Here is a 26,116-nt window from a genome sequence, read left to right as displayed (position 1 = left end):
TTATATACAGTCTATGGAAAATCCGCGATTAATGCGTCAAAAAAATTGTCGGCGTCAAGCACGTGTCAGATTAATGCGTTTTTAACGTTTTTAACGTTTTTTTTTTTTTGTTCAATCTGTTTTTTCTGAAGTACCTGCTGGTTCTAAGAAGCCAAAATCCCACAGACTTCAGTAGAAAAATAAACAGCTGTTACTCATACTATTGGTCAGAATAACCATCCTTCCTCTGATACCTTTTTCAACATCTTTTTCTAATCCTCATTTTTTTAAAATATATTTTTCTTCATCACAAGTTATAAACTGACCAATCAGATACCTCAGTAAAAACAGGTGGTTCCCGCTGGCCCCACCTCCAACGTTTGATTGACAGATTCTCCCAAGCAGTTTTCAGTGGAAGGGGCGTGGTCTTTGAACAAGCTCAGTAATGATTGGGCACTGCAGTCACCCTAAAGACAAACTCAGACCGACTTGAACCAATCAGTGTCGTCTGGTTCCAAGTGGCAGAGCCCATAATTGTCATGTCTGCCCTGCCCCACCCCCTCAAGGTAACAAGCGTGTTTCAGAGGACCAAGGCGGACCCGGCGCTGCGCAGATCTCCTGCAGCGCGGTGCATGCTGGTTAGTTTCTGTTGCTGATGTCAAATGTACGGTGTCACAAAGTATTGCGGGAAAAGGGTGGGTTCAAGGTGCCTTCGTAAGCTGGCGCAGCCAGAAAACAAGTACTGCGCTGGCTGCAAGCTGCCTTGAGGACTACAAAACAATGCATTGTGGGAAACTGTGTCCTGAAAGTTCTTGTAGTTTGACGTGACACTGATAGGGAATAAGTGGTACTAAATGAAGGAAATCTGTGTATTTTTTTTAACTCTTTCTGGAAGTAGTGAATCACTGATGAAAAAATAAACAAGATTTCAAATAATCTGTGATTAAGTGAGTTTCTGTTGTCTTTACAATGAACTTTAATTTCTATTTTATTTATTTATTTGGGACAGTACACATGAAATTCATCCAGTGGGTATTTTAGTATCTGTTTCGCTCTGACAGATGTTAAAAATAATATAAAAGACATAACAGCACAGATCATACTAGGAGGAGTGGCATATTAAAATTCAACCGAATGTTAAGGACAACCCCCAACTCCTTAATCTCGTACAGTCTCACCGTTCACCTTCATCTCAGGCGCCTTTCTCCGCCCCCTCCAGCAGCAGCTTAGTCTCGCTGACGATGCAGGTAAGGCGCTGGGTCATCTCAAACACACCTAAACCAGCTCCTGTATCACATCCTTGCTGGAACGTCTCAGCCTCACAGCTACGACTACCTGCTCCTGAAAACCTGAGAAACTCAGGATCCTAGTTTGTTCTCTACTGACCTGTTTCTGCTCCACGACCTATCCGTTGAGCCAGTGGCGGTTCTACACTGAATTACTCCCCGGGAGAGACCCTCCCCAGCGCAAAAGTTTATATTGAAATCAAATACAGATATTTTTATGCACTCTTCCTATAACATAACTAATCAAAGGAAAGCCTATATAACTGGTGGTGATCCTTTAAAGGGTTACTAATGTGGTTGTGGGTCATTTTCGGTGTTAACTGTATTTCACCTTATATTTACCATTTCCAAATGTTTTGGCGTGTTTTGAGCAAGAAATATTGAAATAAAACGGCATTTTGAGGCCAAATTTGGCAAACTTGTCTCTTCCAGGTAAAAAGCTCCGTTTTGGTCACGTGGTGCGTGTGACAAAACCAGGGTAAACATAGCAAGATGGCTTCTACTTTGAGTGTCGGAGCTAGCGATAGCGGCAATATTTCAAGGTCCACAATTCTGTCTTCAGACTCAGATTGTGGAAACATTTGTTCTGAAAGTGACGCTGATTCAGAGGCGCCGGGTGTTTGTGGTTTGAGGACTGTAAAGCCCTATCAATTTGAGCCGGCAGCGCGTAAAGTAAGAGCTCACAATCTGGCAATGACACTGACAGTGACGCTGAGAATGCCGATGGAAACGAAAGCTGTCAGTTTATCAGAGTCATGCTCGAAGCTGGAAGACGTGGAGCATCTCGTGAAGCTTTATTTACAGATCCGAACCTTTTGGCGACTCTAAATCAACTCATTAATGAAGCTGACTATCCGGGTCGGTAATGCAGAGTTTCATATGCAAAATAAAGAGCTTAGAGACATGTTTGCAGGACCGTCCGCCACTTTATTATTATTTATTTATTCACTTATTTATTCACTTTATTCACATACCCAGAAGCTCTTTCACCACCTTACTGCATGTCTCTGACATGCGCAGAAACCAAAGGAGAATGTAAACAGTGCTCCGTACGCCCCGTTCTCCACATGAATCGTCCCGTTTCAACACACAACAACAACAGGGGATGACAACAGTCTGTCACGTTAGCTAAGTACACTGAAAATTCCGAAAACGATTCCTCTTCAGATGAAAGCATCACACAGAAATGAATGAGATCTGATCTTTCACGGAGGAAGAAATGACTGGTGGACCGCTGCGAGTGTCGATGGTTTCATCAACGGATCTGCAGAGATCCTGCAAGCCACCATCAATGATTAATAAACTGCAAATCAAACAAAGAAACTTCCAAACATGTGCAATGTTTTAAACATTCAGTTTACCTGTTGAAATCAGAAGCTTTTCACAGTTTAGTCGGTCTGGTTCTGCTCACAGTGTTCATTCACAATAGGCTCATTTCGATTGTAAATCTCGTAAATTTACGACTTTAAAAATCATAATTTTATTATTATTATTATTTTTTTTGGTGGCCCTAATACTCCGTCGGACCATAACACCGATGTTTATAGAATTCAACTTTGCCGCAGCGCACACACATACATGTATCTGCAGACACCCTGGGTCCGCCTGCATTCTGCTGCTGGCGCTGTCTCACTCACATGACGTCAACGCGTCACGTGACCCAAATCGAGCCGTTTCTGAAGCAGGGTGTAATGCGAGTGTGATTTGTCGTTGATTTTGTCAAATTTTACAAAAACCTGCGTTTGTCAACGGTAATTATTTGTTATTTTTGATACATTAGAACATATGGAATATATCTGGATACTTATTTTAGCTTTGTCCCAGCCCATTACTAACACTTTAAGGACGGCTAGTTACTTAAGGCATTCTTGCATGGAAATGCTGAAGCCTAACTAGTTTGGAGATTAATAATAATTTTTACTACATCCATTACACTCATTCTCCACGGGACTCAGCAGAGGGAAGATGTTTTTATAAACCGGGCCCTGGCGGTCAATTGCTTCTGCTGTAGCTCTCGTGGGTCTAGATCAGGGGTCAGCAACCTTTAATAGTAAAAGAGCCATTTGGGCTCGTTTTCTACTGATCGAAACCTAGAAGGAGCTGCATACTTTTACTTTAGTCTCTAAAAAATTTTGATTTGCATTCATGACCTTTTTTTGGCACCAACAAAAGCAAAAATATGAAAAGAACTCTCTCTCAAAATGTGATTTCTTTTTTTTTTTTTTTTTTTTTTTTTTTTAACTTGTTTTCAAAATAAAAGATGCTCTGTGCCAAACAGGATCATCTCAGTGCAGCTCTGAGCAGCTAGTAACCAATATTGTGCAGCATAAGATAACATGTGCTTTTCACTCATAAAAGATGCAAACTCCACACAAAAAGAGCCAATTGGGACTAGTAAGAGGGCCTTCTCATTGTGAGGTGAGAGCGCTAACCACTTCACCATTGTGCAGCCCAAGACTTGAACCTTAATTCTATTCTATAGATTTTTGCAAGTCTGCAACTTCTTGACAGCAAGAACATCAAGGTAACGCTGGTTAAACGCCAGTTTAAAAAAAGAAAATCTTCATTATGCTCTGGTTAAATCATGTCAAGAATATGTTTTTCTCCAGCAGAAGTTAATCAAGGTGTCCCTCAGGGCTCCAATCCAGACATCTGCCATTAACTATCAGAAAACGGCACATTCTTTTGCAGACCGATTCCCAGCTGTACTTTTAAACAACAAATTTACTTAACTAAACACGATGTTAACCCTTTAACACCAGAGCTTCAGCTCCAGTTTTTATATTCTTTTTACTAGTGTAACTCTTCAACCTACTGTTTGAAAAATTGTTTTTTGTGACTTTTAGCATGCTCAAAAAGATTTTTGTATAAGATAGCTTTCATTTTATGCACTCATCTTGTCTCAGAATGTAAAAGGATCACAGACCCAGAAGTAAGAAGCAAGGACAAATCCAGATACAGATGTTGCACAAGCAGACAACCCTGAGCTCTCGGCCACAGATCCTCAAACCTCCAGAAGAGACTTAAAAAGCTCAGCTGCATTCAGAAGACAGGAGGCAGACAAAACACAAGTACAGACCACAAAGACAAACAACAGTATGTTCTAGCTTAGTCTGTGTGTCAACAGAAACAAAAAAAGTCAGTGAGAACAGAGGAGCTACTGCTAGGTAAGATAATCAGTGACTATTTGTTATGACTTTGGTACATTTTTTCCAAACAAATTGCAACAGATTCTGTCCCATAAAGACACAGTTTCATTGGTGTTCAAGTTAAAATGGATCCAACTAGATCAAGAAATCACTAAACTTCTTAGAATAATTTAGAGAAATAGAAACAAAAACATAGTAATGAAATAATATGTTGATAGATGCAAAACTATTGGCAGCCATGCTGACAGTTAACCTAAAAAGAAAAAAAAAAACAGAGTGCAATCCCACATCAGCGGGCAGTTTACTGGAGACAAGCCTGACTCATCTGTGACCAAAGTAATGACAGTATGGAGACGCATAGGATGAATGTCCAGCTCAATGTCTCCAAAGCATTCGCTTTGTGACCTTCTCCCAGCTAAAACACATCTATGGATTTCCTGCCAGAGAAATCCACTCCATGTGTTTGAACAAGTCTCAATTAACAGTTTGAAAAGTTCAAGCTCTTTTGAAAAGGTTTTGAGCCCAGAAGACAATACGTAGATTGATTAGAAGCACTGGAGTAAAGAAGGAAACTCATTTTTATCCAACAAAGTTGAGTGAATCTTTTTTCCTCTTTAGGACAACTTAAATTGAAGATTTTCATATTTGGTTGCAAAACAAACACAACAAATTGCTGCAATTCTTGCTGTCTGGTTTGAAAACTATATTAGCCACAGCTAATGACTATTTGAATCCCACTTCAGCTAGATTTCTTTCTGTTTTCACAGCATTCCCAGAGGTCTGTTAATCACGTTTGTTCCGTTTTTAGCAAACATCAGAAATCTTATGTCATTTTTTAATGACAGGTTTAGCAGAGCAGCTTTCATTTGAAATTTGCCTCTGAGTTGTGGGCAGGACTGCTGGAACAGAAGTTAGCCTTCACAAATTTCCCATCATCCCTTTGTGTATTCTCTAATGTTAGTGCTCTGGTTAGCGCTCTGGTGAGCACTCTGATTAGCGCTCTGATTAGTTCTCCGGTTAGCACTCTGGTTAGCGCTCTGGTTAGTGCTATGGTTAGCGCTCTGGTGAGCACTCTGGTTAGCATTCTGGTTAGTGCTCTGGTTAGCGCTCTGGTTAGCATTCTGGTTAGCGTTCGGGTTAGCATTCTGGTTAGTGCTCTGGTTATCTCTCTGGATAGCAGTCTGGTTAGCGCTCGGATTAGCGCTCTGGTTAGCACTCTGGTTATCTTTCTGATTAGTGCTCTGGTTATCTCTCTGGATAGCAGTCTTGTTAGTGCTCTGGTTAGCGCTCTGATTAGCACTCTAGTTAGCGCTCTGGTTAGCATTCTGGTTAGTGCTCCTGTTAGCGCTCTGATTAGATCTCTGGTTAGCGCTCGGGTTAGCACTCTGGTTAGCACTCTGGTTAGCTCTCTGGATAGCACTCTGGTTAGTGCTCTGGTTAGCACTCTGATTAGTTCTCTGGTTAGTGCTCTGGTTAGCGCTCTGATTAGCACTCTCGTTAGCACTCTGGTTAGCTCTCTGGTTAGCGCTTTTGCTTCACAGTGAGAAAGCCCTGGTTTAAATATCAAGTGGGACCTCTCTGTGTGTGGGTCCCGTCTTCTTCCTTTTGAGTGTGTGCCTTTTCTCTGGGCATTCGGGGTTCCTTCCACAGTCCAAACATGCTTCATAGTCTAATTAGTTCAATTGTGCCTTGGTGTGCATGTGTGAGCACTTGTGTGCCCTGCGACAGACCGGTGACCTTTCCAGTGCATACCCCACTTTTGCCCAACAGTAGCCGGGACAGCTTCCAGCAGCATATGAAAAAAAATGGATTGGTTAGAGTTTGACTTGGATTAACTTTTGACACGTCTTCAATTGCTGCTTGTTTTCTAAGTAGAAACTTGAGTAGCTACAGATGATTGCTCGAGCCTTGACAGTGGAAGCCTGACGAGAGATGAGATGAGAGAGATGAGATGAGATCAACTTTATTCATCCCCGCAGGGAAATTCAGTTGTAGAAGCAGCAATTAATAATAATGAAAAGCACAAAACACCATTAAACTGCTAAAAGATCAATACAAAATTCAAATGATCAATAAAATGTAACTAACTTATAAATATAAGTAGTCATAACAGCAGAATAAATATAAATATAAACAAATGTACACACATAACAGCATAATAAATATAAATATAAACAAATGTATACACATAGCAGGCAGAAAAAGACTATATACACACATGTACAAAGATGTAAAAAGAGTCTAAGAAAAAAGCTCCAAGGTGTTTTCTTTTCACCTTTTAGACATAGAGGAGTTATAAAGCCCAATGACAGATGGCAGGAACGACCCCCTGCACCGCTCCCCAGAGCAACGGGGCTGCAAGAGTCCACAGCCGAAGCTGCCCCCCAGTGTGTCCACAGTTTCAAAGAGAGGGTGGGAGGGATTGTCCAAGATGGTCAGCAGAAATTATGAGCCCTCCTCCTCTCTTCATACCGCACGCTGTAGTGTCTCGGTCCGCTCGCACAGCGAGGAAGCCGGCGATAGAAACGTTAGAGTCCGGTATCAGTCCGTTGAGCCATGTTTCGATGAAACAGATGATGCTGGCCTCCCGGTACTCCCGCTGGGTCCGTGTGAGCGCCTCCAGCTCGCCCATCTTATTGGCCAGGGACCTGACGTTCCCCGTGATGATCGCGGGAACACAGGGTTTAAAACGCCGCTTCTTCATTCGCCGTTTAACTCCCGCCCAGCATCCACAGCGTCTTTTCCGAAGCTTCACTCCGATTTCGGAGGATGGTGGTTTTAGAGCCAGCAGCTGATCGATGATGTAAACAAAGGAGGAAGTCATCTCGGCGTGGATGCAGTGAGCCAAAAGTAGCACAAAAAAGACGTACAGAAGCAAAAATAAATTAAAAAGTACGAAAATAAGGCAAAACGCCAGGAGCCGCTTCTACTTGCAGCCGCCTGAGGCAGCACATTTTTCAAAAGCCTGACATGAGCATTATCGTAAACTTTCCTCTGTGGGGTCATCTGAACGCGCGTTGCTGAGAGCAGAGTGAACATAGCTTTGCTCTCATTTCCCTTATATAGAAATCTGAGGTGCACTCAATGAAGTCTTCTTCATTCATCTTCTGAGCCAACAACAGGCAGACATTCATTCATTCTTGTTGACGTGATTTGAAGTGGAAAGTGACTGTGATCCCTGCGCTGCTGTTCAGCCACTGACAGAAACATGGGAAGTGTGGGTGTTCTGCTGCTCTGGAGTAAAGCAGCTTTAAATTAGGGAGAAGATTTTCTGCTTTAACACCAAATGCTGCTTTCACTCATAAAGGATTGAAGACGTACAAGGCTTCAGTTGAAGGCAACAGGGGAAACGCTTCAGTGATCCCACTTAAAATGACAACTAAACCAGTTCAGCCCGGCTCAAGGTGCAGCAGCCGGGTTTATGAACGTACGCTCAGCAGCTCATATCAGAGGCGGAGCTAGAACATTTTCTATGGGGGGGGCAGGAGGGGGCGAAGTCTTTGATGGGGTGGAAAATAAGAACAGCAAGTTCATTACAAATGAAAGGAACAAAAACGTCCATTTCAAACAGTTTTATTATTATTACTAATAAGACAACAGCAGTTCATTTACCTGAGCTGCTATTTCTAAACCTCAAAGAATATTCTATTGATAATTTCTTAACCCTGTGACACCTGAATTTATTTCCAATTATGAAAAAATGTTTGTGTATTCAATAAAGTTTGCATAGTAAATAGATAATTGTAGGATTGTTGCTAATCACCAAACAAGCAGCTTCTACAGTATGAACAGAAGAAAACACCTGGTCACATCTGCAGTATGAAGATATTTTTATTTATCCAGTATATTCACTCTGACGACAGAACTAATAATCCACTACCTAGAAATAAAAAAGACAAAGATAAAACTCTGTGTAATTGTGCTTTCAATGCAGAAAGTGTGAATTGTTTCAGACCAGTTGTGAAACAATAAAGCAGTTGCTGTTTCTGTGTGACCATAGATGAATGTTGCATCTCCACATTAGAGTTGGGTTCTTTTATTGTGAAAATCTTCCGCGTTGATGCTGATTTACCACCTCTGGTCAGAGTTTAAGCATCTGTGTGGACTTCCTGTGCAGGAATGAGTTTGTCTGGACCTCAGTGGTTCTTCCTCTCATGCTAATGTTCAGACAGGAGGAGCTGCTACATTCACTCCTGCCGCTTCAGCACCAGCAGGTTCATGTTCATGATTTTGTGAGTTTACTGTCATGTTTAATTTTTTTTTAACCACTTATTCTACGTAACCACAATTCTACATAAAACATGAGGGAACATGGATTCTGTCAACCGCTGTTGATCCAGCCAAAATCTCCTAATAATTTACAGTAGAAAGAGCAAATACTTAATAATTGTACTTTGTTAAATGCTTCCATGATTAAGTCATTTTCATAAATCACGTTTTTATCCTACATTAGTCAAACAAAGTTTTTTTCTCGTTCTCAACACAAAAAACGGTTGTTGTTTTACTTAGAATATGTAGGGAAAAAAATGCAAATATAAAAATAAACTCCCAAACGCCCCATGATTAAGTCTATTGTGATCATCAATCTTCTTTTTACCTTTTTGGGACAAAAGATTAATGTTACAAAACAAATCAAAGATGCCTGAAACCAGAGATACACATTCTGGAAGAGGAACCTTGGAATCACATTTGTAAATAACCACAAATTCAAACTCAATTTGTAACTTAAATTACAAAACATATACAGAACTCGTGAACGCCCACGTGTACGCTCACGTGCGCTCCGTGCTTGTTATAGTCTAATTAGCGGTTATTCAGCTGCACATCACTAACTAAACACAACAAAACTGCTAAAAAACATAAAGCAACAGAAACTTACTTGGTTCATCAACGCACACTGAACATCCAATGGAAAGCTTTCTCCTCTGAGCGGGCACACAACACGCACGGAGCAGAGCAGAGGCAGAAAGCTGCGCGGCACTACGATGATGTCATCACTTCGTAAGGAGCATCTGTGTGAACAGAATCAAAACCTAAACAAAACTTATTTCTAACATCATCTGAATCTTCTGTACACATTGTGTTTATATTCATAAAGATCACAACCAAACTGAAACTCGACACAACATGAATCTGTCATCAGCTGCTGGTCCGGGAGGGGATTCTCCATCCTCCCTCCCCCCACAGACACACCTGTCCTCAGGTGGAGCGCTGCGCCGGGGTCCACGCGCTGCTTTCTACAGAATGAAGCTTCATTTATAGAACAATAATGGTCAGAAATCCTATTTACCCCACCACAATGATACTAAAATGACTATAAATAATCTGTGGAAGAGCAGGTCCTAAAGAAAATATGTGCGAGTGTTGATTGAACGTATAGATGCGGCTCCAAATTTACGGTGGAGCATTTTTTTTACTCTGCAGTCACGGCAAACCCAAATCATCAAATATCTTTTAAAATATTCATCATAAATGTTCTACTGCTTCATGGTAGTGAGACGAGTATTCATTAAGTATTTATATATTTTATCTTTGCAAAACTTACCTTAGATTGGAACATTTTTCAGCCAAAAATGACGCTTCAGTGCAAGTTGGTCTTTTGGGCGGGATGGAGCTCCGCCTCTGACCCCGCCTACAAGAAACTAATGCTTGGAAAATGTTCCTGACTTTCCTATTGAAAGTTAATGACAGGAGTGGAAGAATACAGATGACATTTTGGTGCATTTTGAGCAAAAGCAGTTTTAGGTGAGAATGCCTTAATCAACATCAAGTGGTCTTCGTCATCATTGACCAGTGGCGGTTCTACACTGAATTACTCCCCGGGCGACACCCCCCTCCCCCAACAATGCTGTGCAGCATAATAACAGTTATCAGTACATATAATAATACAAACTAAAAAACATACTTTATAAATAAAACTATATAAGAAAATATGATGGTTAAAAAAACATCCATGATTTGAACATTTAAATTACCATATTAATCTCTACTCCAGAGAAGAACAATCAGTCATGTTGCTGTCTTCAATCCAACGATTGGTACATGTTTAGTTATGACTGGTTATAACATCCAAAGTCTACCAGCCATGTTAGATTTCTACCAGCCAAACATTTGTCTAATAAAAAACTTGTATGTTTATCAAAACTGTTATTGCCTTTATTTTGAAATTTTTTGTTCATAATTATTCTCTCGCAAAAACAAAACACTAATAATAATTGAAAGTGGAATCTTATTTTAGGTTTTATAACATGACAGAGATGTAATGTTTTAACAAACTAACCGTCTTTTCTCTGAACCTTTTGATGAACACATTCCTTACTTTAAAGCATCAACTTATCATCAAAGCACTAAAGTTTATTTCAAGTCATCAATAACATTTTTTAAGAAATTGACTTTGTTCAAATCACAAAAGTTTTTTTTCAATCACAGAAGAATAAAGATTAAAACTAGAGAAGAAAAATACAATCATTATTTTAAAGTTCTTTTTTTAATGTCATGCATATAAAAACATGTTTATATAAAAACATATGGAACATTTTTGCATAATTGTGTGTAATACTGATCAGTGTTGTAGTTGTGAGTCACAATGAAATGGAGCACCAAATGAGAGTGGGTTTGTGTTGCTGAGGTCAGTGTGAGCAAATGCTAGAAATTCCCAGCACACCTGAATGCAGCAGTAGTGAGTTCTTAATGCAAACGCATAAGTGTGGAAATTCCACGCAGCCCCTGAACGAACCTCGTGCCTCGATGAATCTGACAATTAAATCCATTAAATCAGCGCAATAAACTCCTGATTAAATGTATGAATCAACTCAGGGATGGATGTTTGTGGTGATCAACAGTGGAGGAGAAGCAGACTCCATCATGTTGTGTTTGAGCCTCAGAGATGAAGAACAGAGACTCACCTGTCAAAGTCAGAGTTTTTCTGACCGCGAAAAAATAAAGTTTAACCCTCGTTTGGTAGTTCTTAATTTAAAGGTCCGCCTGTATTGACACATGGGTTATAGAATGTCATGATATGACTGACTTAAAAATAAATCATTCTACAAAGTAGACCCCGCCCTCCTTCCTCATCTGACCTCTTCGTTTAGGAGAGATCCCCGGACGTGGGGGTGACGCTGGGGTGTTCTGAGCGCGTGCGGTTGCGGAGCGGTCTGTTATGAACCAAGTATGAGAGAAAGACAGAGAGACTGGAAATTGATATTACAAAGGAAGAATTTATTTAAAGTTTACTGGGAAATAATTCCATGTAGATCCTCCTCCCCAACAAACTTAAACAGACACCTGAGAACCTCTAAAACAAAGCAGATCAATAAAATCCAGATCAGCTCCTCAAATTCTCGCTCTTCCAATACCAGCAACTCAGCAGGAGAACATGAAGATCTGAGACTTAATTTGATTATGCTGTTTTATTAAGTTTATAATTTTTCCCTGGAAAATGTCATTTTATTCTAAAGTATGTTTAAATCAACACACAAATATTTGTGTTATTGTGAGCAGGAAGGAACAAAAGTTCATTTTGAGCTTCACTGTTCTGTTCAAGTTAAATGACAGTACAGCAACATTATATATAGTGATGATGAAGTATTTTCATAGTGCATGTGTCACAATAAAAAGAGTTTGAAAATGAGAATGGGAATTTTATTTCATAATTAACATTTTTAGATGCTTTCAAAAAATATGTATATTAAAAAAACATTGCAACTTTTGTCAGTCACATGGAGCACAACATGAACAGAGTATGAAAGGATTTGTGATCATTTTAGTATTATGTAAAATTGTTTATTTGTTTAGATTTTTTCTGCTAGCAGGAAAACAGACAGTTTGATGCAAGGGGCAAAAAGAAAACATACTTGGCCTTGAAATACCTTTAGTTCATTGTGTTAAAGAAAAAAAAAAGAAAAAAAAATCAAAATCTTGACTTTAAAACTGTGAATTGAATCGGATCTTGGCTTGACTGAAATGTTACTTCCCTAATAGCAACCTCTTTCACCAGTCAGGAGTGAGCTTTTTAGAAGGCCACACCCCTACCAATTCAAAGAAGGCTACTGGAAATCTATCAAAAGTTTTAAATGATCGACATGATAGTATGCATCTGATTGGTCATAGTATAACTTAAATAAATTGAACTACAGAAAAATATTTAAAAAGAGGACTATCAAGAACATGTTAAAAAAAGGTACCATATAAGAATGGTTAATCTAACAATTTTAGATGACTGAGTAATAGTTCCAGTGCTATGGGATGGCCTCAGAAGTCTCTGTGGAAAACCTGTGTGCACCAACACTGACTGGATTGGTGAATAATAATAATAATAATCTTTATTTATATAGCACCTTTCAAGATAAAAATCACAAAGTGCTTCACAATAAAACACAAGTAAAATAAAGAATAAAACAAGAGTATAAAAACAGAGTATAAAAACAGAGTATAAATATTCAAAATAAAAACATAATTAAGAAAAGGCCATTTTAAAAAGATGTGTCTTTAGCTGATTTTTAAAAGAAAACCCTGAGTCAACAGATCTGAGGCTGAGAGGAAGGGAGTTCCAGAGAGATGGAGCCACTGCTGCAAAGGCTCTGTCACCTTTAGTTTTTAACCGTGTTCTTTTAACCACCAACAAGCCCTGGTCACATGATCTCAGGGACCTGCTGGGAGTGTACAGCTGCACAAGGTCCTTTATGTAGACTGGTGCTTGGTTATTAATTGCTCTGTAAGTTAAAACCAGGATCTTGAACTGCACCCTGTAGTCGATGGGGAGCCAGTGCAGCTGGATCAACAGTGGGGTGACGTGTGAGTACTTAGAAGTTTTGGTTAAAAGTCTTGCAGCAGCGTTCTGGACAACCTGAAGACGTTCTAAAGATTTTTTACTGAGACATGTGAAGATGGAGTTGCAATAATCAAGACGAGAAGAAATAAAAGCATGAATGAGCATCTCCATCTCAGAACGTGATACAACTGGACTCAGTTTAGCAATGTTTTTTAAATGATAAAAACAAGAACGAACAAGTGCAGCAACATGAGAGTCAAGAGATAAAACTGGGTCTAGAGTTACCCCGAGGTTTCTGACAGAGGGCCTGACAAAAGAGGAAAGTGGACCGAGCTACTGGACTATCTGGGAGTGGTATTTGTCAGGAGCACAAACGAGGACCTCAGTTTGAGCTTCATTTAGCTGGAGAAAATTGTCATTCATCCAACTCTTGACCGAATCCAAACACCTGCGTAAAATCTGTATCTTAAAAACATCCTGAGGTTTAAAAGACACATAAAGCTGAATGTCATCAGCATAAAAGTGATAAGAAATGTCATTAAAAGAGCTTAAAATATGATATAAATGTAACAAATATAAAATGAACAGTAATGGTCCCAAAACAGAGCCTTGTGGCACACCAGAAGAGAGGGATGCAGAGGAGGACTTAAACTTAGAGGATATCACAGAAAATGATCTACCAGTGAGGTATGAGACGAACCAGGTTAAAGCGGATCCAGATATCCCGAACGAGTTTTTCAGCCTGTCCAGGAGGACGTGATTGTCGACAGTGTCAAAGGCTGCGGTTAAGTCCTGAAGCAGGAGCACGGAGCAGTTTCCTGCATCACTCTGCATCAGGATGTCGTTTGTGACTCTGAGAAGAGCTGTTTCAGAAGGGCTCTGCAAAAACCTGACTGAAATTTATCAAGAACGGCGTGTCTGTCTAAAGCAGTTATAAGTTGTTTCACAACAACTTTTTCTAAAATCTTGGAAATAAATGAAAGATTAGATATAGGTCTGTAACTGCCCAAGAGGGAGGGGTCAAGCCCACGTTTCTTAAAGAGGGGAAAAATCATAGCTTCTTTAAAATACTCAGGAACTTGACCAGACAGCAGGGACGAGTTAATGATTGACAGGACGCAGGGACCAATGGACTGGAAGACATCTTTAAATAAAGGTGTTGGGAACACATCGAGGGGGCAGGAAGATGACTTCATTGTCCCCACTAATCTGACCAGCTCAGGGAGACAAACAGGTGAAAATGTGTCTAAAATCACAGGCCGAGGTGGGCTAGGAGCAGAAACTGATGCAGCTGTGTGACACAGAGAGTTCCTCACTGACCTGACTTTTTCAATAAAATATGATAAAAACGTTTCACAATCATCATTTGAGTGGATTGGGATAGCAGATGGACTAGGCATTACAATATCACTAATGGTGTTAAACAGCACCTTAGGATTTCCTCTGCTTTTAGAAATGAGATTGGTGAAGTATGCAGCCCTCGCATCTCGAACAGCATTATTAAAAGAAACTAAAAGATGTAGTAGTTCACTTTCGACTTATCCCTTTCGGGGTCGCCACAGCGTAACAGCACCCACTGTTTCACATCAGTGGTTTGGCAGAGTTTTTACGCCGGATGCCCTTCCTGACACAACCCTGTACTTGAGGGGCACAGGGACCCAGTTAGGCAGCAAGGGTCTTGCCTAAGGACCCAATCTGGGTGGGGATCAGTAGACAACCCTGGGCTCCTGCGTGCCAGCCCTTCACCTAGCCCCCTGAGCCACCCAGCCGCTTAAAAGAAACTAAAAGATCTTTGTGATAAAGGAGATGAACATGCAAGCGAGTTCGTTTCCACGAACGTTCAAATTTTCTGCAAGACCGTTTTAGATTGCGAATACTGTCGTTAATCCAGGGAGATACTTTTATGACAGGGGCCAGTCTGGTTTTAATGGGACAGACTTCATCTAAGGTGGAAAGACAATAACTGTTAAAAAGACTGAGAGAAGCATTCACATCAGTAGATGGAGGGAAATCCAAATTAAAAGCATTTGAAAAGGACTCAGCTGAGGAAGAGTTTAGGATGCGAGAGCTGATTTCTCTGCGTGCAGGCAAACGCGACACAGAAAATGACAGGTTAAAAGAAATACAGCGATGATCAGAAATAAAAATGTCCTCAGAAAAAACACAGTCAATATTTACCCCTAGGGTAAAAACGAGGTCGAGTGTGCCACCTTTAGCATGTGTGGGCCCAGACACATGTTGTGTAAAATTAAAAGAGTCCATGAGACTGCAAAAAACCTCTGGCAAAGAGGTCAGAATCATTAGAAATATGAATATTAAAGACAACCAGAAAAAGCAGCTTGGACAGCTTCATGGTGGAGGATAAAAAGTCACTGAGTTCATTTAAAAATCAGCTGTTTGGTCCAGGTGGACGGTAAATAACAGCGCAGTATAGTGGGTTTTTGTCCCCGTTCTTAATCATCTGTAGTTCAAACGATGAAAATTGACCAACGCTCACCGAGAATATTGACCAAAATGTATTGCAGTTGAACAATTTGCCATTTGAAAGAAAGTGATGTAAATGTATATATCCAGGTTTTCATCACCAGAACACAGTTGATTTTTAAATGTTTTTCAAAAAATATTTATATTTATTAGGTTTTTACTTTGGCAAATGTAGCCACGAGGGGGCCCAAGCCAGGGTCTCATTGTGCCGGTCCGAAGCCCGGATAAATACAGAGGGTTGTGTCAGGAAGGGCATCCGGCGTAAAATTTTCCCAAATCAAATATGCGAATCAGACCTACGAAATCCATACCAGATCGGTAGAGGCCCGGGTTAACAACGACCGCCATCGGTGCTGTTCACCGACAGGGTGCCGGTGGAAATTGGACTACTGTTGGTGGAAGAAGGAGAGGAGGAAGGCGGGTTTGTAAGGAGAGAGAGAAGAGGAAAGTCACTAGTGTTGGACTGAGAGTTGGAACTTTGAATGTTGGAACTATGACAGGAAAGGGTAGAGAGTTAGTGGACATGATGCAGAGAAAGGTAGATATACTGTGTCCAGGAGACCAGGTGGAAAGGTAACAAGGCTAGAAGCTTAGGAGCAAGTTTTTCTATCATGGTGGAGATGTAGAATCCCTGGAAATGGGAGAGTTGTCATTGGTGAAGATTTCAATGGTCATGTTGGTGCAGGAAACCGAGGTGATAAGGAGGTGATGGGTAGGTTTGGTATGCAGGAGAGGAATGTAGAAGGACAGATGGTGGTTGATTTTGCAAAAAAGATGGAAATGGCAATAGTGAATACATTCTTTGAGAAGAGACAGGAACATAGAGTGACCTATAAGAGTGGAGGTAGAAGCACACAGATAGACTACATCTTGTGTAGACGGTGTAATCTGAAGGAGATCAGTGACTGTAAAGTAGTGGTTGGTGAGAGTGTTTCCAGACAGCACAGGATGGTGGTGTGTAGAATGACTCTGGTGGTGAAGAAGATGAAGAAAGAGAGGGCAAAGGCAGAGAAGAGGACAAACTGGTGGAAGCTGAAAAAAGAAGATTGTTGCATGACTTTTAAGAAACAGTTGAAACAGGCTCTGGGTGGTCAGGAGGTACTCCCAGATGACTGGATAACTACAGCTAATGTGATCAGGGAGACAGGTAGGAGTGTACTTGGTGTGTCATCAGGAAAGAGAGTTGATAAGGAGACTTGGTGGTGGAATGAGGAGGTGCAGGAGTGTATACGGAGTAAGAGACTAGCTAAGAAGAAGTGGGACACTGAGAGGACTGAGGAGAGTAGACAGGAGTACAGGGAGATGCAGCGTAAGGTGAAAGTAGAGGTGTCAAAGGCCAAACAAAGAGCTTATGATGACTTGTACGCTAGGTTGGGTAGTAAGGAGGGAGAGACTGACCTGTACAGACTAGCAAGGCAGAGAGATCGAGATGGGAAGGACATGCAGCAGGTTAGGGTGATCAAGGATAGGAATGGTAATGTGGTGACAGGTGTCAGTGGTGTAATGGAAAGATGGAAAGAATACTTTGAAGAGTTGATGAATGAAGAGAATGAGAGAGAACAAAGAGTAGAAGAGGTGACGGTTGTGGAGCAGGAAGTAAGAAAGATTAGTAAAGGTGAAGTGAGAGGGGCTTTGAAGAGGATGAAGAGTGGAAAGGCTCTTGGTCCTGATGATATACCTGTGGAGGTATGGAAGTGTCTAGGAGAGATGGCAGTGGAGTTTTTGACCGGGTTGTTCAACAGGATCTTAGGTGGTGAGAAGATGCCTGAGGAATGGAGGAGAAGTGTGATGGTGCCCATTTTTAAGAATAAGGGAGATGTGCAGAGTTGTGGTAACTACAGAGGAATAAAGCTGATGAGCCATACAATGAAGGTGTGGGAAAGAGTAGTGGAAGCCAGACTAAGAGCAGAAGTGAACATTTGTGAGCAGCAGTATGGTTTCATGCCAAGAAAGAGCACTACAGATGCAACATTTGCTTTGAGGATGTTGATAGAGAAGTACAGAGAAGGTCAGAGAGAGCTCCACTGTGTCTTTGTAGATCTGGAGAAAGCTTATGACAGAGTGCCCAGAGAGGAACTATGGTATTGTATGAGGAAGTCTGGAGTGACAGAGAAGTATGTCCGAGCAGTGCAGGACATGTATGAGGGCTGTAAGACAGTGGTGAGGTGTGCTGTAGGGGTGACAGAGGAGTTCAAGGTGGAGGTGGGATTACATCAGGGATCAGCTCTGAGCCCCTTCCTGTTTGCAATGGTGATGGACAGACTGACGGATGAGGTTAGACAGGAATCACCATGGACTATGATGTTTGCAGATGATATTGTGATTTGTAGTGAGAGCAGGGAACAGGTGGAGGTGGAGTTAGAGAGGTGGAGGTTTGCCCTGGAAAGGAGAGGAATGAAGGTTAGCCGCAGTAAGACAGAGTACATGTGTGTGAATGAGAGGAACCAGAGTGGAAGAGTGAGGTTACAGGGAGAAGAGATAAAGAAGGTGGAGGAGTTTAAGTATTTAGGGTCAACAGTACAGAGTAATGGAGAGTGTGGAAAAGAAGTGAAGAGGAGAGTGCAAGCAGGTTGGAATGGGTGGAGAAAAGTGTCAGGTGTGATGTGTGACAGAAGAGTTTCAGCACAAATGAAAGGAAAGGTGTACAAGACTGTGGTGAGACCAGCCATGTTGTTTGGACTAGAAACAGTGGGACTGAAGAAAAGACAGGAAGCAGAGCTGGAGGTAGCAGAGATGAAGATGCTGAGGTTCTCTTTGGGAGTGACCAGGATGGATAGGATCAGGAATGAATACATCAGAGGGACAGCACATGTTAGAGGTTTTGGAGATAAAGTCAGAGAGGCCAGACTGAGATGGTTTGGACATGTTCAGAGGAGAGACAGTGAATATATTGGTAGAAGGATGCTGAGTCTAGAGCTGCCAGGAAAGAGGTCTAGAGGAAGACCGGAGGTTTATGGATGCAGTGAATGAAGACATGAAGGTGGCTGGTGTTAGAGTGGAGGATGCTGAAGACAGGCTTAGATGGAGGGAACTGATTCGCTGTGGCGACCCCTGAAGGGAAAAGCCCAAAGGAAAAGAAGAAGAAGGTTTTTACTTCGGCAAATGGGTGATGTTATATTTGGCATTTAAACAAAATAATCTCAGTGAGCATATGCAAGAATTGCATTAAAATCCAGGGCACTAGATAGTCCAACAACAGGTGAAAATAATAACTAAACAATGAAAACAGCATTCAAATGAGTTTTGTTAGTCCTGCAACTAATGAGCATTCACACCGAACATGGCCAGTGCTGCAGAAGCGTCAAGTTTCAATGTTAAGTCAATGTAAAAGATGCAATCTGCCACGGCGCCACTTTGCCAGCGAGATTGACACAGTGCCTCAACCAATCAGGGACTCAGCTTTGGGCACGTGACGTTTTCGGTGACGAGATCAAAGGGTAGAAACAAACATTCAAGATGGCTGCTCAATGCGAGGATTTCAGTCTGGATCTTCCATGCATTTTCTCATCCCACAGGAGCCGCTAGGTTCCTGGAAACTGTCCCAGTTACTGTTGGGTAAAGGCGGGATACACCCTGGATAGATCATTAGCCCGCCACAGAGCTCATTGAGCTGGATGGACGGCTACGCTAGCCACCCGGCCGGTGGATAGCGAGCTAGTTAGCTCTGCCCCCAACCTGGCTCCGGCAGAGCTGATAGGGATCGCTGTCCAGGCTCCGGCAGATCTAGCGAGGTCTACTGCCCAGGCTGCAGGTCCTTGGACAGCGAAGCCCGCTCTGCTTGCCCGCCGGCGGTTAGGTGCCCAGCAGCCTGGAGATCCGCCGCTAGTGCCGTTGTATCACGCGGGACAGCTCTAGCTTCAAGTGCTTAAGATGTTTTAATATTATCATCAGGACAATAATAAAAAGATCCCCCAGCTTTATTTTTAACCCCCCCCTACCCACAGGTTAAAGCTCAAACTTGACCACAGACAGACAGCAATAACGTTTGAAACGGCCCTCTGGTGCAGCTCTCACTGCAAGAGTGAAGCACACAGAACCAGAGAGACTCTGACAGATCTGGTGAAAACAAACACAGTGATGTGCTTGCTGGTGTCTCTGTAGAGCTTCCGAAACATATAAACCCAACTACTCACTCAACATCATCCATGATGTGAAAACTAATGAATTCCAGAACTTCAGTAGTTGCTCTGCAGCAGGAGCGTCAAGGCGTTGAGCAGTAAATTTGACAGGCGTCAAATCAGAGGCGGGAGACGCAAATCTGCTGCGTTCAGCGTGAATGCACCATTACTCTGTGATGTTTTGGTTCAAAAACGAATTTTTGGTTTACAAAATTGAGACTAAGCATCTTTGTTGTCTTCCACATGTGTTGCTGGTGTGTCTTACTCTGTGTCAGATCTGTAAGCTTCTTCATAAAGTGGGGTGCAACAGTGTTAATTTCGTTGACGAAAAAATTTCGCCTTCGTCAACACCATTTTTCACCCAACGAAAACAAAACTAAAAGTCCGGCTCATATATGAAAACTTTAACTAAATTGATAGACATCTTCGTCAACAAATAAAAATGAAACAAAAATGCCGTTTGAAGACAACATCCAATCATAATGACTGCTGGTGGAGAAGGGGGGGGAGCAAATGCAAAGCGATCCAATCAGAACACAGAGTCCTGCAGCCCACACGGGAAGACGCTATTTCAATGAATTGTGTCTGTGATTTAGGTGAAAAATTTCTACTCCAGGTAGAAAAAGAAGAGTACATAAAAGGACAAATTTTACTTTTAACGTGACCCTCAGCAAGACGTTGTGTACATTGTGTGGAGCGACCATCACAGGCAAAAACACAACAAACCTGAAGCGACGTTTGCAGACAAGCCAGCCTGAAATCCAGCAAAGGTAAACATACAAACTCGATTATTTCTAGTCTATTGGACTGAATCCAAACTCTACCCCTACCCCTCTAACTGTTGTGAGATTTAAAGGGTAGGATTATCTGAAATAATTTGCTTTAAATAGTTTGTTTTTCGCCAAGCTAAATAGCGCTGCTGCTGCTGCACAGCAGAGAAGCGCTTTTCTTCACGGATGTGCTCTGAGGCACAGAGGTTTACATTTAAATCCAAGTGATGCTTTTTGTTTTTGCATGACGTTTGTAAAGTTATAAACCGATGCCGTTTTGTATTTCCGAGCGCTAGAAGCCCCGCTGCTTCTTCAGATCCACAGGAAGTCACCGGTTTAATCTCCAACTCCATCACGTCTTACACGACGGCGGTATTACAATAAACCAGATGTGCTGGTCATAGCAAATGACATGTTAGGACAGCTTACTCCCTAGTGAGGTTTTTTTTAATGCATTTTTTGCTCGACTACCTCTTCAATACAAGTTTTTTTATGTTCAGACATTTATCACAGATGGGATGGGTTTATAACATATTTTTAAATGTGTTTTAAGTTGTTGAAGCTGAATTTGCAGAATTTACACGTTTGGAAGCAAAGTAAAATCTCTGTTTTTCACACTTAGTAAATTTCAGAAAAATGCTTTACTTTTACTGTATATTTTTGTCGACTAAAATTTGACTAAAATTAATAGAATCAACATGACTAAATTGCGACTAAAACTAAATCTTATTTTGGTCAAAAGACTATGACTGAAACTACATTTAAAAATTTGCTGTCAAAATTAACACTGGGTGCAATAAAAGATAAATACTACAACTTGAATTGTCCATTACAGCAATAACAGAATAAAGAAATAGAAATCAATACTCGGCCTACTCTTTCCAGACATTGTGGAAGTGTTGGCGGTCATTGCAGCATTTCCCATCATCACAGTTGTTGTCCACTCTCCTTCCCCTTTAAACTGTGAGGAAAAGATCCTTCCTTTCAGAATTTCTTAGCTGTCTTACAAACAGTGAAAGGTGTTGGAGCTACTTTGATTGAGTTGAAATTTAGATGCAGGATTAAAATTCAATCAAAGGCAAGTTGTTCTGCAGAAACCCCGGGGATCAGTTTGGATGAAGCCTGCAGGCACCAGCTGCTGCAGAGTCAGTCATTTCCAATAAATTTATTACACATTTCCATTTCTGTCTCACATCTCCCTTAAACTAAATCACAGTTTTCTCTGTTATTAGATTTTTTAATTCTCTGTCACAGTTAAATCTGTTCCAAGAAACAACGAATAACCTCAATGAGACAACAATTCTCCAGGAAGTGAGTCATTTCGTATTTTCCTGAGCAAATTCATGGCCCCCCCAATGTGTGATTGACAGACAAAACGGTGCAGCCACGCTTATGAAAACACTCTCTGACAAAACAATGGAGACATTTAAAGTCTAGTCCAAGCAGACATCTTCTGATGCCTCCCCGGGGGAGTCCGAGTGGCAGCACATGGATGAAAAAGGTCAAACATTAAAGTCTTATCCTAAGATTGAAGAGCTGAGCTGTAATCTACCAGAGCAAACCAAGACATTGTTGGATGGGGTGGGGGTGGAGCGGACCACCAATGGAGAAATCGATCCTGGTGGATGCCTGAAGACAGTACTGCTGTTAAACACATGGAGAAAAGATGGTAACTATGGTGCATAAACATGCCAATGTTTTCAGTTTGGAACCGTGCAGAGGCACTTTTACAGACACAGATGTGTAATTTTTCAGAAAAAGTTGTTGCACTTCCAAATGCAACTCTAAAAAAATTACAAAAAACAACACAGGTTTTTAGATTTTGCCTAAAGCGGTATCATCATAATAAAATAAAAACCACTGGGAACACTTTTATAATAGATCAGAAGATGATCAGAGTGGAACTGTCAAACCAAATAAAATAAGTAAAATGACGAGTTTTCACGTTATTGAACACCTGACCTGAAGACGATGTTAACACACTGCCAGTGATTATTATGGGCTGGTGCAAAGTTCTGCTGGAATATGAAAACATTTCCACTATAAAGGTCAGTAGAGCAAAGCGTCAAGATCTGCTAAATTTCTGGGTGATTTTGGATTATATGAAATGAATGAAGATTATATGGCTCAGAAACTACCAAAACAACTGTGCTGTATGTTATACACAACATGGCGCACTGGTCTATTTTCAAACTTCTGTCATAGATGAGGTCCACCAAACTCTAGGTGCAGTAATCAATAGGGCTGGGTATTCATAATAATTTCCAGAAATGATTTGATTCGATTCACAAGAGCCTGAATACATTCAGCTCTGATTGTATTGATTCTTTCAATTCTTCACTTCAATTAAATTTTGAGTTTACACATTTAGACATATTTGTTTAGAAATACATTAATAATCTATATTTATATTAATCTGTTCCAGTTCACATTTTGTAAAATGCTTTAGTAAAATAATGAGATTGTTAATATCATCCAGAGTTACATGGATTCTCTAAAGGAGAAGTTCTAACTAAAATGTTCAGATCATTAACATTGGAAACATTGTTCTGCTTCTCCTGAAGGACGTTTCAGTTTGGACACTAGGTGGTGATCACGTTATAGCATTACACCTTATTCCAGAAGAAGACAGTCTAAGGAAAAAACAATGTTTTAGACCATGAATAGTTATTTTAAAAACATTTCTTTAAAAGAGTTTTTAAAGTTAATCCCTGTGAGTTTATAAAGATGTTCATTTAGTCAGCAACGTATGTTTAGATCAGGTTAGCGTCAGCATTAGCCGTCCAATAGGAAATTCCATTCAACATTAGCATCAACCTTGCAAACTTTAGCTTTTTGTGCTAAATCGATTTATAACTTTTATGAATCAATTATTGAATCTTAAATCGATTCAACTCAATTAATTGATTTTATCAACCCAGCCCTAGTGAATAAGACTAGGGAGAAACACTGTAAAAAACAGACATTTTCTCAGTCATGTCTTCCTCCGACCATGAGACCTCACCTGAGTACCACCTGAATCTGTCATCCTCTTGTATTTCAACTCCCATCATGCACCAGTCACCATTTTCTTGTCACCATCATGCTGCCTATATTCCTGCTCCTCACTCTGCTCCCTGTCAAGTCTTGTATAGTTACTCTGTGCATTCAGTCTGAGTATTCTTCGTTTTGCCTGCCTATTTGATCTCACCAGTTTTCTCATCCCCCGCCTCGCTCCAATCTTTGACCCTGGCCTGTGTCCTGACTACATTCTGCCGTGTTGTTATCAAAGTCAAGTTGCATATGGATCCACTCACCTCAGCTATTTCATTGCACATTTTGAGAGAGCGCCATGTAGGTCTCAAAATTGCTCCAACATCAGTAAACATAACCAGATTTAATCCATATATAAGGCACACTGCTGTTTTAGAAAAAATAAAGACTTATGTTCACCATAGGGGGGAAAAATACGATAAGTTGGGCCGCCATGAGGGAGTCCGAGTGGCAGCACATGGCCACTCAGACCATGCGACCATGTGCTGCAGCATGTAGCATGTGCTAGCTGCCGTATGTAGCATTTGCTGCCGCATATAACAGGTGGGGTTAAGCATTGGTGCTTCTGTTTTCTTTTTCTTGTGTTATCCAAGGCACACTTCCACACCAATTATGTCCTAAATTTTTACCCACAATGCATCTGTAGTAAAGCCTGTGGTTCTGGCTGAAGGTGATGGCCTGAATTTCTACCATTGAATCCTCATGGTTGATGCAGTGGGAGGGTGGAAGGCTGGTCAGTTGACTAAAATCGCAGCCCCGCTCGTTAACGCAGAGGTAGAAACTTTTGTCTTTATTCGGTCCATCCTTCCCCCGTTTACAATACAAACACCACCGTGATCACTACACAAGACTTTCTCCATTGTGCATTGTGGCACAGTAATACCGTATTTTCACGACCATAGGGCGCACTGGGTTATAGGGTGCAGTTACAGTTACTGGTACTTTTTCTGTATTTAACAAATACATAAGGCGCTCTTGACCATAGGGCGCAGGGATGGTAAAACTAGGGCTGGTCACTGAAGTTTGATTCCACGCAGAAACACCAAGGATTTACACGGCTCTACCCAAACCGAAAGCAGCTGCTGCAAACAGTGCAGCAGTTTATTGAAGATCTATTGGTCTTTGGACATGTCAATCATTTCTACTTTCTTCAGTACTGTGAAGTTTTAGCCAATCCCTTTACTTTTCCTGCCATAGTGGGCGGGCTCTAGTGATGGGAATTCCGGGTCCTTTAAGGGAGCCGGCTCTTTCGGATCGGCTCACCAAAAAGAGCCGGCTCTTTCGGCTCCCAAACGGCTCTTTAGGTTTTTTTGTTGCTTTAAGTAATTTATTATCAACAATTATATAAAATTATGCACAAAATGAATACTAATTAAAAAAAACGTGTTTTTTGTAAATATGGTTATATTTCACTCATATAAACAGAAAAATGAATAAAAATTATAATAAAATACAAAAAGCAACTATTCACTATTCAACAGAGCTGTTCTATCAAATTTTTAACCATCTTTTTGTAAACAAATTCAACTTGAAAACAATATTAAACACTGCAAATCACAACACAAAAGTATAGATTAATAAAAAGTGCTTTTGTTTCATCTGTAACAGTGAAATACTCCCATATTTTGCTGCGTTTTCTTGTGTCACTCATTGTTTTACCTTCATGTCTTGCTGTTTGTCTTGTGGCCACTGACTCTCTTTTTCTCTTTCCTTCCGTGCGCCGCGAGTGTAACCTCCTCCTCTGCGCAGCGCGAACACACGGCACAAACACATATTGACCAATCGCGTGCGACATGAGGAGAAAAAAGGGAGAGAGAGAGAGGCTTTCCCTCCATGTGTGCTGTGCTACTGTTGTTGCTGCGAGTGTAACTACCGCCCCCCCTCCTCTGCTCAGTCCGAACACACAAGGTACAAACACATATTGACCAATCACGTGCGACATGCGGAGAAAAAAGGGAGTGAGAGAGAAAAGACTCGGCTCCCGACTTCCGGCTCCCAGCGAGGAGCCGGCTCGCGTCGTTCACTTCAAAGAGCCGGTTCAAAGAGCCGGTTCGTTCGCGACCGACCCATCACTAGCGGGCTCATATAAAGCAGCTATTGAGGTGAGCACGAGAGTGTGGGCCGCGTAGCACTTGAAAGTCTGACTTCATTTCACAGCAGATCAGAGTTTGACAGGTGCTGCATCGCATCAGCCAATCAGGAACTCAGCTTTTGACACGGGCTGTTTTCAGTGACCCGATCGGAAATAAAGAAGTAAAATATGAATCCGTTACGACTCTTTGTCCTGTTACAGCGCTGCGGTTCTGTCTGCAGACAGACAAACATCCTCCCTTCAGCGGCGTCTGCTCGCTCCACATGCCGGGGGAGAGACAGGTGCTGCAGGGAGCAGAGGGCTGGTAACCTGCTTGGCCCTCCTGATCTGTGATGTTTTGTTTGTCAAGACAATGATAAAAAAAAAAGTTCCTTACTTTTCCTCCTCTCGGGTTAATGCAGGACAGCCTTGATCTCAGTCATTGAAACAGCTGAA

General features: G+C 41.3%; 1 protein-coding gene across 1 annotated transcript in view; it reads right to left on the bottom strand.

The window, feature by feature from the left end:
• The window catches only part of LOC112152399 (alpha-1,3-mannosyl-glycoprotein 4-beta-N-acetylglucosaminyltransferase C), a 117,866-nt gene that overhangs the window by 84,277 nt on the left and 7,473 nt on the right, over nt 1-26,116 (bottom strand). The window contains exon 3 of the mRNA XM_024281956.2: nt 9,294-9,426. The gene's annotated coding sequence lies outside the window, so the exon portion shown is untranslated. The remainder of the gene's footprint in view (nt 1-9,293; nt 9,427-26,116) is intronic.

Source organism: Oryzias melastigma, linkage group LG6 (assembly GCF_002922805.2).
Source record: "Oryzias melastigma strain HK-1 linkage group LG6, ASM292280v2, whole genome shotgun sequence".
Taxonomy (NCBI): Eukaryota; Metazoa; Chordata; class Actinopteri; order Beloniformes; family Adrianichthyidae; genus Oryzias; species Oryzias melastigma.
This window is presented reverse-complemented; position numbering and strand designations above follow the sequence as displayed.